The 16,515-nt window shown below is 43.4% G+C and overlaps 1 long non-coding RNA gene across 2 annotated transcripts; it reads left to right on the top strand.

Moving 5' to 3' along the window:
- The first annotated feature begins 1,607 nt into the window (after positions 1 to 1,607).
- On the top strand, positions 1,608 to 10,856 carry LOC111178134 (uncharacterized). Of its 2 annotated transcripts, XR_016391837.1 has the most exons (4): positions 1,608 to 2,462; positions 6,350 to 6,412; positions 7,765 to 8,497; positions 9,990 to 10,856. It is a non-coding gene; the product is annotated as an uncharacterized LOC111178134 (long non-coding RNA). The 2 variants fall into 2 exon arrangements; XR_002645594.3 differs by having other exon boundaries at positions 1,609 to 2,462; positions 7,765 to 10,856.
- The last annotated feature ends 5,659 nt before the right edge of the window (positions 10,857 to 16,515 follow it).

The raw sequence follows: 16,515 nt of genomic DNA, 5'->3' as shown, positions 1-16,515 counted from the left end.
AGAGAAGGGGCCCAAATGGCACTCTGACTACTCCATTCCCATGAGTAATAAAGTCCTTTGTTCCTGACCCAGGAGTCGCCTGTCTTCTGTCAGTATCCTTGAAAGTGTGTCAGGCTAAACTGTTAGCTTGCAAAGAGGGCAAAATCTCAGACCCTTCATAGTTATGGACCACGGTAGATAGGACAGCAAGAAATATCAGTGATTCAGCAACTTGGTGGTTAAAATGACATATTCTTCTGATGGCCAAAAAGTCCGAGTTGTGGAGAGGTACGATGAGATAAGGGAGATAAATGCTCAAGTAATAAACCTTCAAAAGTTAGTGTCATCTGTGAAACTGGAGAATCCAAGTACAGTTACTAGGTCAGGTCTGTTCTTTGGGCTGCCAGTCTGTTGGGTGCCTGGGCTGAACCCTCTCTGGGAGGATGGGAGACTTCAGAGTCCTGGACACCATTAGGGGGATGACCACAGGGTGGGTATCAACAGTTTGAAGTAGAGGACAGGTACACATCATTGTGGTATGTGAAGTTCAGATCAAAGTAAGGCAAATTGTCATTCATTAAACTGATATTTACTTCTTAAACACATGTCAGAGCTTCCCTGGTGGCGCAGCGGTTGAGAGTCCGCCTGCTGATGCAGGGGACGTGGGTTCGTGCCCCGGTCTGGGAAGATCCCACGTGCCGCGGAGCGGCTGGGCCCGTGAGCCGTGGCCGCTGAACCTGCGCCTCCGGAGCCTGTGCAAAAAACACATGTCATGTATTTTATGCTCTTAAAAATGTATTGAGGACCCGAGAGCTCTTGTTTGCGGTGGTTGCATCCATTGATATTCATGGTACTACAAGCCAAACCTGAGACATTTAAACGTATCTATTTATTAATTTACTTAGAATAATAGTAATGAAACAATTACATGTTGGCATAAATATCTTTTTGTGAAAATAACTATTTTCCAAAAACCAAAAAAATTTCTGCAAAAAGTGGCCTTATGATTTTGAAAATCGCTTTAATTAGAACACTTTTGGATTCTTGTACCTGCTTCTTCATTCAATCTGTGTGGAATCATAAGTTGTGTAACCTCTGGAAACAAAATCACCAAGAGATAAGAATGAGAGAATGGGGTGAAAAAGGCAAACAATATACTTGTATTTGTGTGAAAATAGCTTTGACCTTGAGGACTCTCTAAAAGGATCTCGAGGATACCCAAGGGTCGCTAGACCATATTTTGAGAATGAACGATGTAGATATAGCATGGTTACGAAATAAAACAAGTGTAGCAACATCAAAAACATACAGATCACTAGTTTAGGAAATCATGTTGCATTGATTTTATGGTATGAATAATACAAGTTTAACTTCTGGGTTTCCTAATAGAAGTTTCTGAAAGGTGCCCTTGATGTATTTCCTTTTGTTAAAACCTTGAAACCAATGGATTTTCAGCAGAGAGGTCCGTCGGCATGCCATCAGATGCTTGGGGAATCATTAGTGTTTATACTTGAGAGAATTTCATTCATGGCTCTAGCAATGTAGAATTTTTATAACATTTTAAAATAATACCCATTCTTCCTTAAGGGCTTAGAGATTGATGCCTCATTTAGCATGATGGAGAGTATATGATGTTTGAATACAGGCACATAACGTTTGGGCAACTTTAGGCAGATTACGTAGCCTCTCTGACCCTCAGTTTCTTCTTCGGTAACATGGAGTAATAGTGAAACCCAGGCTGTGAGGATTTATATACTAAAAGGCCGTAGTCTGATGCCTGGCATCCAGGAAGCACAGGCAGGATTCCCAATTCTGACTTCAGTTGTGGTTGAATTTACAGTCATCACAATGTTTGTCCAGCTTCTGCTAAAACACACTCCCCAACAGAAATGCTTTATTCTCCAGACAGCCACTTCCATTTCTGAGAGTTCTAATGGTTACAAAATTCAGGAAGCTACAACTTCCCTTCTGCATTTCACGTGGGTCCCTGCTCTTCAAATGTTTGAATAAGTCTAAACTCCCACCTAAGCCTTCTCTTCAGATTAAACACTGCCACAGCTTTCAGCTGTCCCTTGAGTGAATGCTCCAAACCCCGCCCTGCCGCTCATTTTCTTTGGCTGCAAAGAGGATCCAGTTCTGGACGTCACAGAACCCGTTCAGGCCCAAACCACAACCGGATATGCTTTTCTTTTCCTTTCCCACCTTTCTGTGTGTTTGCGGGGTTAGTTCATCCTTGTGTTTCGCCACAGCCACTGAAATGTTCTTGTTTGCTTGTTACTTAACCACACAGAGTGTCAGTCACTGAAAGTACCTGTTGCCAACTGAGCAAACAGCCCGGGACAGAAAGCAACGTTTCCTCAGCTCTCCGCAGTGCCGTGTTTCTCCACCACTTCAGTGTCACCTTGGACAGATTTCAAAGTTCAGCCTGATGAGTAAAAGAGAACCGTGTTGGCTTGAGAATCGCCTGTGCTCGTCACAAGCTGGTGAGTCACTGCCCCCTAAGCTAACATCAGTGCTCACTTAGTGGGGCCTTGGGTCCAGCCATGGCCTTTGTCCCACACTGTGGTCAGAATGCTGATACTTTCCCTGTTGCTGTCTTTTCACAATCCCCTGACTCTCACGTCCCAGAGATCAGAAGGTTGAGAGTTGTTGCTCACCCCCAGCGCATTCCCATTTCTGACCCAAAGAGCTACGGGAACTTCCCATTTTAAGTTCTCCTGAGCATTTTGAAATTTCAGACTAAAGAGAGAGAGAGAGAGACGCACGGACAGTTTCAGGCACAACGTCTTCTTCAGCATCAGAAAATCCCAGGAGGTTCACTAGGGCTGCCACTGCCCTTTCACTCTTCCAGCTGGAACTCAGAAGGAAACTCTTTGCAGTTGCAGCTGGGAATTGCATTTTCTGTCTACGTTAGGGGCATTTCGCGGACTCTTTGGGAAAATACGTTACATCCTCAAGCCCCTTTTCAGGGGTTTTACAAAGCTTCACGAGCCTGTGCTCTTCTCTGAGTTTGTTGCCAGCTCTGCATAGGCAGGAAGCAGGGTGTCCCAGCTCCTGGTCTAGAGAATTTAATTTACCAGAAGTTAATGATGTGTGGGCTGGAGAAAGCCTGCTTTTACCAGCGTGGATGTTTGGAAAACTCACCAATCTCCTCTCTATTCCTTCTGTGGAAAAGAATCCTAACTGCCTCTTCCTGCTTTTGGAAGTGAGCCCACCCACCTGGAATATTCTTCTATCCAGACCTGTGGCTGTAGAGGAGCAGTAGACTGACTGTGGTCAGACCTCTGAGACAGACAGGCAGATGCACTTGATCCTTTGAAAGGGACCAGGAACTCGCTTTATGTGTGTGTGTGTGTGTGTGTGTGTGTGTAGTGGTGGGTGTAGGGTCATTTAAATGCACCAGGGGGCCCAGACCACGTCAAGTTTTTGAAACCTGTGGCATATTAAGAAATTAAACTTGACTTTTAGCACCCAGATTGTGGTCTCTGACTAGTTTCCCACTAAAAGGAATAAGAGCTCTTTGCAGAAATGACTGAACCCAGTTCTGGGATAGGAACTCCACAGGATGAGCTGGGGACATCTTGTCTTAACCAAAGGAAGGAATTTATCAAAACTACCAAGACTGGACTTATTGTGGTGACCATTTCACAATATTTACAAGTATCGAATCATGATGTTTGTACACCTGAAACTAATATAATGTTACATGTTGATTACTTCTCAATTGAAAAAAGTAAACACTAAGGTCATGTCCAAAAGACCCAGGAGAAAACTTGAAAAAGTTCCTTCTAGCCAAATACCAGACCATTTGAACATCTATAAGAATAAGTATATTCAAATTTATGAGTCCAGGGCTTCCCTGGTGGTGCAGTGGTTGAGAGTCCGCCTGCCGATGCAGGTGCCCCGGTCCGGGAAGATCCCACGTGCCGCGGAGCGGCTGGGCCCGTGAGCCATGGCCGCTGAGCCTGCGCGGAAAAAAAAAAAAATTATGAGTCCATAGTGATAATTAAAAAAACCCTTCATTCGTTACCATTGGAGGAGGTTAGGGACTAACTCACAGGGAAAGAATTAACCATCTGTCTTGTACCTCTGGTTAATCAAATAGCTGATGAGGGGAATTTTCTCTTTGTAGAAATATTCCAAAAGTGATATCAGAATTAGAATATCATCATTTTGCAAATCCTTAGTGAACTAATGTACCCAGGCACTGGTCACCCATAGCGGGTCACGCCACAAGAGAGTCTGCCAGACTGCCTTCTGGTGGAAGAACTTATGAAGTAGTTTCGTCACCTAAGTGAACTTGAATCTCCTCAAAATCTCAACAATAAATCTAAGAGCATGTTCATGGGAAACTCAGAGGACAGAGCGACATGTCAAACCACGTCACGGGCGTGCAGTAAGTGAAATCGTGTTGTGTGGATCAGTAGTCGATTTCTTTACATTGCTGAGTGGTACGTACCCCACTGTATGGAGGTCCTTCTCTTTGTCTGTTCGCTCTCCCGTTGAAGGGCACCTGGGTTGTTTCCGGTCTCTCTGCACTATGACTAATGTTGTTATAAGCGTTCATGTACAGGTTCTGGTATAAATGTTTTCATTTCTTTTGGGTAAGTAACTAGGAGTGGGATTGCTGGACCAAATCATATAAGTATATATTTAATTTTTAAGAAACTGTCAATGTCACCATGGGCTTGCAATAAAATAGGACTTTCCTTAGGATGGCTGTTAGGATTAAATGAATTATTACATGCCAAGGGCTTAAGACAGTGCCTGGCGCTCAGTAAATGTTCACTCTCGTCATTACCCTTATTGTCAGCGTTATTTGGCCTGAGCACACCCCTTTTTCCCTGAAATTTGAGCAACGGCACAGAAATCGGCAGTATCCAGGGACCACTGGGCTGCTAGTGGTGGTGCCTGGGACAATGCTGTGTTTCTGCCAATGGTCAGGATGGAGCTGGGCTCTGGGACCGGCCCCTGCCAGCAGTGATGCCTTGTGGCTGCAGCAGGACCACTCAGCCACCATGGCCATCTGTGATTTCCCCAGGTTTTGTTTCTAACGAAGGGAAAATAAGGGAGGAAACGGTAATTTCACGGCTACCCAATGGACACTAGGAGCCACGGCATTTGAATCTTGAAAGAGGTGCGACCTTGATTTGTAGCCCACCTATTACACTGCATATTAATTATATTCCATCCTGTGTATTTTAAATACATTTTAAAAGATAGACTTTATTTCTTAGAACAGTCTTAGGTTTATAGAAAAATTGGGAAGATAGTACGTCAAGTTCCCATATACCCTGCACCTAATTTTCCCTATTTTGAACATCTTACATTAGGCTGGTACAGTTGTTACAATTAATGAACCAATACTGACACATTCTTATTAACTAAAGCCTGTACTTTATCAGATTTTGTTAGTTTTTACCTGCTGTCCCTTTTCTGTTTCAAGATACCACATTACATTTATTTATTATTTTTTTAAAAATTGAAGTATAGTTGATTTACAACATTGTGTTAGTTTCAGGTGTACAGCAAAGTGATTCGGTTAAACATTATGTATATATATTTTTTATATAGTGTGTATATGTTGATACATTACAGTTACATTACATTTATTTGTCATGTTTCCTTAGGCTTCCCTTGGCTATGACAGTCTCAGACGTTCTTTGCTTTTGACAATCTTGACAGTTTTGAGGAGTACTGGCCACGAATCTTACAGAACATCCCTCTGTTGGGATTTGTCTGATAGTTTTTCTCATGGCTAGACTGGGGTCGTGGGTTTCGGAGGAAGACCACATCAGTAAAGCACCATCCTCATTCCATCATGTCAAGGGCACACACTGTCAACATAATGATCGCTATTGTGCTCACTTTGGTCACCTGGCCAAAGTGAAACACCTGAAGCCGTGTTTGTCAGCGTCTCCCCTGTAAAGTTACCCCTCCCTTACCACGTTGTCATCTTTGGAAGGCAGCCACTGGCACAGCTCACACTTCAGGAGTGGGCAGTTATGCTTCACCCTCTTGAAAATGGAGTAGCTACATAAATCACTTGGAGTTCTTCTCCATGGGAGATTTGCCTCTTCTCTCCCAATTATATATGTATTCAATCAATTGTTTATATCAGTCTGGACTCATGTTATTTATAATTTCTGTGTATTTTTAATTTTTTAAAGCTTATGTGTTTTAAAACTATGCATTTAAGTTGTACCTTTTTGTTGCATAGTAAAGAATGTTATAATGAACATGTGTGTGTTCAAGTTTTGCTGATGTCTTTCCTTGTTTATTGAGTATATATTTCTAGACTTAGAAGCTTGGAGCAGAAGATAGGAACATTGTAATGTTTTTTGCTATGTTCTGCCAATTTGTTTTCTAGGTACATTACTCAGCTTCTACTTCTATCTGAAGACGACGACAGTGCCTGTCTCAACACATCTTGGTGAGTGTTAAGCATTAAAATGTGTTGAAAGCTTTGTTAGGATGATAGGAAAGAAGTATCACCCTTTCCAGCAAATTAAAAATTTTTTAAAATACTTCCTAAGATGGTAGGGAAGAAAAGTGTCTATATTTTAATTTGTGTTTCATTGCCAGTGAGGGCACACATCTTTGCTGCTTTTTGATGGGGGAACAAGCACAGGTGGAGTGGTCCTCTGGCCTCAGGCTCACTGCTGAGCTATGGTTTGGCTATCACAGAGCATCTCTTTTATGCAAGAGCCGTAGGGTCTCCCAAATATAAAAGAACATGAAGAAAAAGGGTGGGCTACATACCCTTTTTGCCATGATGCTCAGAAACAGTAGTTGCGGCCCTTCTCTGGTCACCCCATAGTGTGATGGAATATTCTGGAATGCCTCTAGGTGGGAATGTTGCAGGAGGTGGCTTTTATGATTGGCCTGAGTCAGAAGCTGCCTCCCTCCATGCCTCCATTCACTCAACACTTCTGCGCTGTGCTGTATCTACACAGTGACTTGTGCACCCCTATGCCAGTGTGAATACTGCATCTTCCCACCCAGGAGACCCTGAAGTCTAGCAAAGCCTAGCTATTCAGCACTTTGAATAACAAGTCTGGTTAATCAGTACTGTTGGTGCTCTAGTGGGAAGAAGTACAAAGCCTGAGTACCTTTCTGCAGGTGGGGATGGCTTCACAGGGGAAGTGACAAAATAGAGCTAGATCTTAATAATAAATAGGAGCCTGTCAGTTGGAGAAAAGAGAGGAGAGCGTTTGACACCAAGCTGTGGGGAAGCAATGGGTGATTTGCAACGGGAGCACCAAGGATGAATTTTGGTAGCCATGTGACCGAGGTCTAATAGGGCTGAGCAGAAGTGATGTGCACGACTCCAAGCCCGGAGTTTGGGCTTCAGCCTCCTCTGTAGGCTCTGCTCTGCTCTAGTCCCCTTCCAGATGGGGACACCGCCCACGTGGTTATGGAAGCCATGCTTGACGACGGCAGAGACTATCACCCTGGCGACCATAACAATTTTGTGAGAGGGCTGCCCCGCCAGTATTTTGCCCCTGATATTTATAAGTGAGCAAGAAATAGCTTCTGTTGTCTTTGACATTATGTATCAAATACACTAGCTTACTGTGTACTTACTAAATACAAATAAGCCAGCTTACAGTAAGCAATAAACCGCAGGCAGGGAGGGAAAAATAGTGAAGGGCTTTGAATGCCACACCAAGGAGTTTGGGTTTATTGCTGCAGGAACAGGATGACTTTTTTGTTTGTTTGTTTGTTTGTTTTTGTGGTACGCGGGCCTCTCACTGCTGTGGCCTCTCCCATTGCGGAGCACAGGCTCCGGACGCGCAGGCTCAACGGCCATGGCTCACGGGCCCAGCCGCTCCGCGGCACGTGGGATCTTCGCGGACCAGGGCACGAACCCGCATCCCCTGCCTCGGCAGGCGGACTCTCAACCACTGCGCCACCAGGGAAGCCCAACAGGATGATTTTTAAACACAGAGTGACATGCTGAGTGCGTGTGTGGAATGAGTGGGACACACCTTCCAATCCATGGACAACACCCTGGTCTCTGAGATCTTTGCTCGTTATGAATTCCTTCAGCAGCCTCCACTAGACTGAACTTTTGGAAGTGCCAGGTATGAATTCCACTGGCATCTTGAGAGTCTGCAGGATCCTCAGAAATAAGTTAGAAGGTATTTGAAGAGGGTTGTTTAACAATCACAAATTCCTCCTCTTCCTCTGTGTATGCCCTGTGCAATATGCAATGTGGCTATCTATCAAGAGATAGGGTACGTTAGCTCCTCCCCTGAAACAGAGGCATGGCCATATGACTTACTTGGGCTCAAGGGACATTAGCACACGCGACACAAGTTGGCTCAAAATGCACTTGCGTATTGGAGCTCGGTCACGCTTGCTCCCTGAGACCTCTAGGTAAAGAAGTCTGGGCTGGTCTCCTTAAGAATGATACAGAACATATGGAGAAGGGCAGACAGACATGTGAAGCCATCTTACAGGAATCATCCCAAGCAATCCATCAGATGATTGGGAACCTCATGAGTGACCCCAGGTAAGACCAGCAGAAGACCTGCCCAGCTGAGCCCAGCCCAAGTTGCCAACCAGAGAATCATGAACAATAACCCACTAAGTTCTGGGTATTTTGTTACACAGCAATAGATAACTGATACAATGAATGGGATATCTCACTGTCGAGAAGATCCCAGTTGATGCCAGTACAGAAGAAATAAGCCATAGAATCACCACCCCTACCCCCATTCACTCAGAACTCTCAGAGATGCAACAGAGCAGCTGCTACTATTCTGTTTGAACATATGGATTTATTTTTCTATAAAACAGAAAGAAAATAATTTCCTTTAGTCACTCCCGTTTTGTTTCTGATATTTCTTGTGCTTCTATTTTTTCCCTTCTCTTCTTTCTAGTTTCTCTTGTAAGAATAGTCTAGTTGTTAGATATTTTAACTCTGCGCTCATTCCTCTCTCTACTTGGGGTAACACCAGAATGTTGAAATTTCCTTTGCTTTTATGGACGCTCATGCTTCTTTCACATGTAGCTTCATTACTTCCTCTTTTCAATTTCTTAAAGATAGCCCTTAATTAAGAAAGAAGAACCTTCTTTATATTTCTTAATGTTTTCCTTGACCTTCTCTCCCAAATTAAATATGTAATCTTTATATTACAATTACCTGAAATTATCAATATTATTTACATAAATCTCTGTGTAGAACCCTGTCTTCTGTATGACAGGAATTGGCAATACGAAAAAAAAAATTCAGAATCACATGATAGGGAAAGTTGTTAGCTATAAAACACTTGCTCATCAACGATTCTTTAAATTTCACCATTAGAATGCATCTCTCATTAAAGATTCATCTTTTCTATCTGAAAAGTCTTATCTTTCAGCCAAAACTTTAACCTCATTGTGGCTTCTTCTCTGACATTCGTGCATTCAGTCACTAAATATTCACTGAGTTTTCTGAATACTCGGCTGGGGCATGGAGATATAAAGATGAATACAAAACTCTGCCTTCAAGAGAGAAAGCAGAGTGATAGAAAAATAATATTACTTCAACGTGCTAAGTGTCATAATAGACACGCACAGGGCATTCCAGGAGTCAGAGATCTGTGTGTGTGTTTGGGGGTAGCTGTGAATAAGGAAAGGTCTGAAGAAGGAGATACTGGATTAGGCTGTAAGTTACAAGTAGGGGTTAGTCGTGAGATGTGTATGAGACGTGGGGGAAGCATGCAATGTGAGGTAGGGCAGGATGAGAAGGCGGGTGGACAGAGCCTGTCCAGGGGTCAGAGGCTGTAGAGAACCAGGTTGAGGAGTAGACTTCATCTTGTAAAGCAGAGTGAGCCGTGGAGGATTTCCAGTAAGGGAGTAATGCCGAAGACGTGATGGTGGGTTTGAAAGGGTGAGACCATCGGAGCCTGTTATCCTTGCATACTGGATAGAGAATGAAGACCTGAAGTAAGATGGTGCCAGCTTTGTGGCTGTTACGAGGCCAAGACTTTATTAACCTTTGTTTCAAACTTTATTCCCAGGCTTCTTCAGCTTAATTAGCTGCAAAGAATGAATTGTATAAGTAAAAACTGAAAAGAGCTGCAGTATCGAAGGGGCAGGAATGGAAAGAAGAGATAAATGAAGAAATGTTTAGAAAGCTGAGCTGGCAGAACTTAAATTTGATTGGCTGTGTGAAGTAAGGGAGAAAGAGTCAGGGTGACTTCTGGGGGTCTCGTTTGGTGAGGCGTGAGAGCCCTGACGTGGGGACACAGGAGGAGACACACCAGCGGTGGAAGGGACCTTTTCAGCCTCTGCAGAACGCTCTCAGCGCTAATATGGCAGAGCCATTAGTCATTGGCTCAGTTTGCTGGACACATGACTGGTCAAGTTCATCCAACTGGAACTTGCCTTCCTTGCCTTCTTAATTCATTGCACCAGGTGAGGATTTTGGCTGGAGTATGAGGAAGAGAATCAAGCCTTGGTCAGAAATGTGACACCATCAATCGCAAACTTGTTGATTTCGATAGATATACAGCCCAGAGGAAATTTCCCAGAAGCTGTTATCACAGCGTGCGGAGACTAAGCCTCACTTCGTGATCGGACTGGCTGCTCTCCCTACTCGAGAGGTGAAGATATTTCTCCTGCTTCCATGTGACCGTGGTCATTGACACGATGGAATAAGCAGTTGGCTTAATGATGTCACTTAATGGGCTGTGGATTTTTTAATGCAGGCAGTTCTTCGTGTAAATACTAGTCAGGAAAGAGGTTTTCCTTTCTTTTCTTTCTTTTCTTTCTTTTTTTTTTAATCTTCAAGAGAAGCTGTTTTAATTAAACAAAGGGCAGGAAGTTCCTTCCTGAATGGTTAAAGCCCTCTTGATTATACTAGCAATGTGCTGATTACAAACTGCTCCTTGGCCATTTCTGCTGCATTTACCAGAATCCTTGTTAAATAACATTTTCCCAAAAATGATGCGAGAAAAAGCAAACAATGGAGCATACAAGTGGTTGACAGATAGGAAAAAACACAACGAATAGAAAAGCTTTTATGCTTCTTCACTTTGAGATAAAGGAAAAAAAATATACACCTTTCTCTTTAAAATATAATTTTTAGGTAAAAAGTTGGTTTCATTGACATTATTACATATGTTAACTTCATGCTCAATGCAATCTTTTGAAAGAGGTAAGATTTTTAAATAGATGTTCCTATTATAGAACATTCAGACGATACAGATAAGCAAAAAGAGGAAAACACACATCTCTCACAATTTCTCCACTCTGAGATAATCCACGTTAAAGCAGTTTTTCAGTTTTCTCTCCTTACATCCAGGGTGAAGGGAAAAGCATTCACCAGTTTGTTGTGGGGAGAGCATGGTCCCTGTCTGAAAGGAACATGCTGATGGTTTGATTGGTGGAGGCCGCAAACGATAAGCTCAAAAAAAAAAAAAAAATCCAGTCTGCTGGGGCCTCCTAAACAGAGAGGTGCTGGGGGCTTGGGAATCATTTCGTGCTTCAAGCTGTAATGAATGGGGTCTGCAGTTCCAGGATCGGAGTTGGGGGTCAAGCTGAATCTTTCTATGTAAGAGAAATGAAAGGATTTTGAGGTCTGTTTTGGGAAGGAGCAAAATGCCAAACTAGGAGAAGGAAAATGGGATCAAGAGAGGTGGCCATGGCAGGAGGGATGGGGAGATAAGAAAAACTCTTGAAGCTGCACGGTCTGGGAAGGACCTCTGGTTTAATGTGAGATACACGATGCATCCTGCATCTTCTGGGATTCTTCCAAAAAATGTCAAGAAATTCTTCACCAGTCGCTAATGCTTTTGAGGGAGCAGATTCTTTTCCTTTACACATAGGGTCCTTGCTACCTGGATATTGATTATCGGAGTCCCCCCAGTTGCCAGTTTTTTTCTTTTCCATTGTGGTTTATTACAGGATATTGACTATAGTTCCCTGTGCTCTACAGTAGGACCTTGTTGTTTATCCATCCTATATATGAGTTTGCATCTGCTAATCCCACACTCCCAATCCATCCCTCCACCTTGGCAACCACAAGTCTGTTCTCTATGTCTGTGAGTCTATTTCATAGAGAAGTTCTTTTGTGTCATATTTCAGGTTCCACATATAAGTGATATCATATGTATTTGTCTTTGTCTGGCTTTACTTTACTTGGTATGATAATCTCTAGGTTCATCCATGTTGCTGCAAATGACATTATTTCATTCTTTTTTATGGCTGAGTAGTATTCCATTGTATATATATATCATATCTATATCTATATATATATCACATCTTTCTCTGTTCATCTGTTGATGGACACTAAGGTTGTTTCCATGTCTTGGCTATTGTGAATAGTGCTTCTGTGACCATAGGGGTGCATGTATCTTTTATTATTATTATTATTTTTTTTGCGGTTCGCGGGCCTCTCACTGTTGTGGCCTCTCCCGTTGCGGAGCACAGGCTCCGGACACGCAGGCTCAGCGGCCATGGCTCACAGGCCCAGCTGCTCCACGGCATGTGGGATCTTCCCGGACCGGGGCACGAACCCGTGTCCCCTACCTCGGCAGGCGGACTCTCAACCACTGCGCCACCAGGGAAGCCCGCATGGATCTTTTTGAATTAGAGTTTTGTCTGGATATGTGCCCAGGAGCGGGTTTGCTGGGTCATGTGGCACCAGCTACCACTTTGCTGGAGGAAGTCCAGGCTAACTAGCGTGACAACATTCCCTAATGCTCTGGCCACACATAAAGTCAGTCAATGCTAAATAATCTCTCCCCATTTTTTACTCCAAGATTATATTTTGTATTATGTTTTAAGTAGGATTTTTCTCTCTATCTAAAATGAAGAAGCAGAACTGGTCTCCACCCATTGTTTTCTTGGTCACTCTCTCCACGTTGTCTGCTGTGGTCAGCTTCTGGAGAGCATAGCTCCAACAGAATGCACATTACTGCAAAGTGGATTTCAAATCTTGCAAAACAGTTGGGATTTCATGAGAGTGTCGAAAGTGATATTGAGAGAACTGCTCAAAACATCTGTAAAGTCACTGACAAATGAGGACCTGGCCGAATTAGAGCGGCCAGCGATAGAGAGAAGCTCAGCAAGGATGACCTCAGATGTCGTTCCAGAGTGTGATCTTACTACCAAAGGATTAGGGGCGGTCCCTGCGAAAAGGGATGAAGCACTTGAATTGGGCAAAAGCAATTTTGGATTTTGGATTTCGGGCTTTATGGATTCATTGTGAAACTCAACAGTGCGGCAAAGCCCATCATAGATCTACTGAGCATTCCCTTTGTTCATTCTGAGAATTGGTGCATGGATACAGTTTTTTTTTTTTTTAACATCTTTATTGGAGTATAATTGCTTTACAATGGTGTGTTAGTTTCTGCTTTATAACAAAGTGAATCAGTTATACATATACATATGTTCCCATATCTCTTCCCTCTTGCATCTCCCTCCCTCCCACCCTCCCTATCCCACCCCTCCAGGCAGTCACAAAGCACCGAGCTGATCTCCCTGTGCTATGCAGCTGCTTCCCACTAGCTATCTATTTTACGTTTGGTAGTGTATATATGTCCATGCCACTCTCTCACTTTGTCCCAGCTTACCCTTCCCCCTCCCCACATCCTCAAGTCCATTCTCTAGTAAGTCTGTGTCTTTATTCCCGTCTTGCCCCTAGGTTCTTCATGACCATTCTTTTCCCCTTAGATTCCATATATATGTGTTAGCATACGGTATTTGTTTTTCTCTTTCTGACTTACTTCACTCTGTATGACAGACTCTAGGTCCATCCACCTCACTACAAATAACTCAATTTCGTTTCTTTTTATGGCTGAGTAATATTCCATTGTATATATGTGCCACATCTTCTTTAATGGATACAGTTTTAACCTACGTCGTGTTAAGTGTCAGATAAACTTGTTTTTTCCCTTGTTAGTTTGGTTTTTCCAGATAAAATTTGAATCAAACTTCATTTTCGGACTCTGTAGTATAAAATTTTTAGCTCGTTATAGAAAATCCAGAACGAGCAAATATAGAGATAATTGTGTAGTAAACTGCCTTGTATGCATTATCCAGCTTGAACAGTTATTAACTAATGGCCAATTTTAAAAAGTTTTTCTTCAAATAAGAACATAATGTATAGGTATAGAGTGCATAAATCATAATTGTACAGCTTGTAAATTTCCACCAATTAAAAATTCTATTTAATAACCATACAAATCAAGAGATGCAATGTCACCAGCACCCTGCTGAGGTTCTGACAAGCCGAGTGGTCCAGGCAGGTCGCTGGCCTCTCCAAGCTTCATCTTCTTCATCCGTAAAAAGGGGTCTGAGTTCATACCATCACGACGTTTCTGAGATAAGTGGGTTAAGTGAGATAAAAGCACACTGTCCACGCTCAGTAAATCCTGGTCTTGTTTAAAATGACATCTTTCTTCTACAAACCTTTCCCCATCACGTTCTCTGGCAGGGGGTGCTCTCCTTCCAGGGAAGGCACGTGAAGCCCACCTTTGAGATTCAAATCTACAGATTGACAGGGAATCTGGAAACCTCCATTCAGAGCCCTCCAGCTGCACTAGTTTGCAAGCTAGTTTTGATGGGGGGGGCAGGGACCTCGGGGTGCAGGGGCTTGAAGCAGGATCTCAGTTCCCTGCCCAGGAATCGAACTCAGGCTGCGGCAGTGAGAGTGCTGAATCCTAACCTCTAGACCATGAGGGCCAGCGGGCCTGATGTAAGTCCCCGGTCCTTGTCTTCTTTGGAGAAAAAAAATCAGCTCCCTTTGCTTATTTACAAAAATTCAGATCCCTTTACTTACTTACAAAACAGAAACAGACTCACAGACTTAGAGAACGTACTCATGGTTACCAGGGGGGAAGTGCAAGGGGAAGGGATAGATTGGGAGTTTGGGATTGACATGTACACACAGCTATATTTAAAATGGATAACCAACTAGGACCTACTGTATAAAACAGGGAACTCAGCTCAATAATATATAACAACCTAAATGGGAGAAAATTCGGAAAAGAATACACACATGCCTCAGGGTGCACTCAGGGTGACTCCCCGCAGAGCTGCGTACCCAGGGCTCTGGGCTGTCTGCTGTCTGTGTCGGTCGGAGACGGGCGGGACCCCCAGGCCCGCATCCCATCCCGGAGCAGCATCCCCACCGTGATGAGGTCAGGGCCGGAATATCTGCATTTCCCCTTCCTGCCAGGAGGTGGCGGTGTGCTTACTCAGCCAGAGCCCGCTGTGCTGAGGTTTCCCTGATGCAGCAGCCTCTCGGTACCAAGCGTCCTGGCCCAGGACTGCCCCACTTTGCTAGGGAGAGAGAATGACCTGTCAAAAGACCAAATGAAAAGGCTCTCTCTCCTTTTTATCCTACTTAAGTCAGAAAAGTCGGCAATAACGCGTAAACATGGATTATGATGCCTGGTTAAGTATATATTGAAATTACCTGCAAGAAATTCTTGGAGGGTACTTTCATTTATCTTGGGTTGTTTCCTCATTGTAATTGTTTAAATATCTCCCCTCCCCCAAATTCCCAAACACCTCTATGCCAGTTGTTTACTGAGCTAAATGAAATAGACTTTTTTTTTTTTTTTTTGCGGTACGCGGGCCTCTCACTGTTGTGGCCTCTCCCATTGTGGAGCACAGGCTCCAGACGCGCAGGCTCAGCGGCCATGGCTCACGGGCCCAGCCGCTCCGCGGCATGTGGGATCCTCCCGGGCCAGGGCACGAACCTGTGTCCCCTGCATCGGCAGGCGGGCTCTCAACCACTGCGCCACCAGGGAAGCCCTGGAGCCATTTTTTAAATTTCATTTTTGGATTGTTCATTGCAAGTGTATAGAAATACATTTGATTTTTGTATACTGGTCTTGTATCCTGACAATTCCATATGCAGTCTTCACATTTATCATTTTAATGGTTGCACACAATTTCATCAAATAATACCCTATAATTTCCTTAATCTTCTCATCCGGTTAGATTTATATGTTGTTTACAAGATCCTCATGATTATAAATACTCATACTGGAAATAATTTTGCACATTCAACTATTTTCTTTGTAATTATTTCTTTAGACTAAATTTATGGGTATGGGTTAAAAGGAATGAATCTTTTGTATGGTTCAATATTTTTATTGCCAAATTGGCCTTTAATGGAGTGTGTAAAGCCCGAAGGTGATGCATACATGTACTTATTACCCACAGCTCATCTTCATCCCATGATAGCTTATCCAGTCTACCATGGTGACGTTGCTTTGTAAGGTGATCGAAATATGAGTCAGTTAAAAGGAACAGGTGGCCATTTGCATGATGGTGTGCTGTTTTGTGTTGGGTCACTTTGACTTCCTTTAACCCCTGCCGTTCATTCTCTTGTAGACATGCACAAGGGTAGTTACTTGGTAAGGAAGATGGGAATAAGTCACGAGGAGTCACCATCGCTCCTGCCACAGCTAGAAACACGGCTTGGAGCACATGCTCTACTGATGGTAAATTGGTACCATCCCCTGTGTTATGCAAAGCAAATTATTATCAGCAGCATCGCCATGGGCGGTGTTTATTCCCTGCTCACTA

Source organism: Delphinapterus leucas, chromosome 2 (assembly GCF_059928025.1).
Source record: "Delphinapterus leucas isolate spDelLeu-1000000601 "Yukka" chromosome 2, BTC_Dleu_Yukka2, whole genome shotgun sequence".
Classification (NCBI taxonomy): Eukaryota; Metazoa; Chordata; class Mammalia; order Artiodactyla; family Monodontidae; genus Delphinapterus; species Delphinapterus leucas.
The sequence above is the reverse complement of the archived record's forward strand: the minus strand, read 5'-3'. Positions and strand labels throughout refer to the sequence as shown.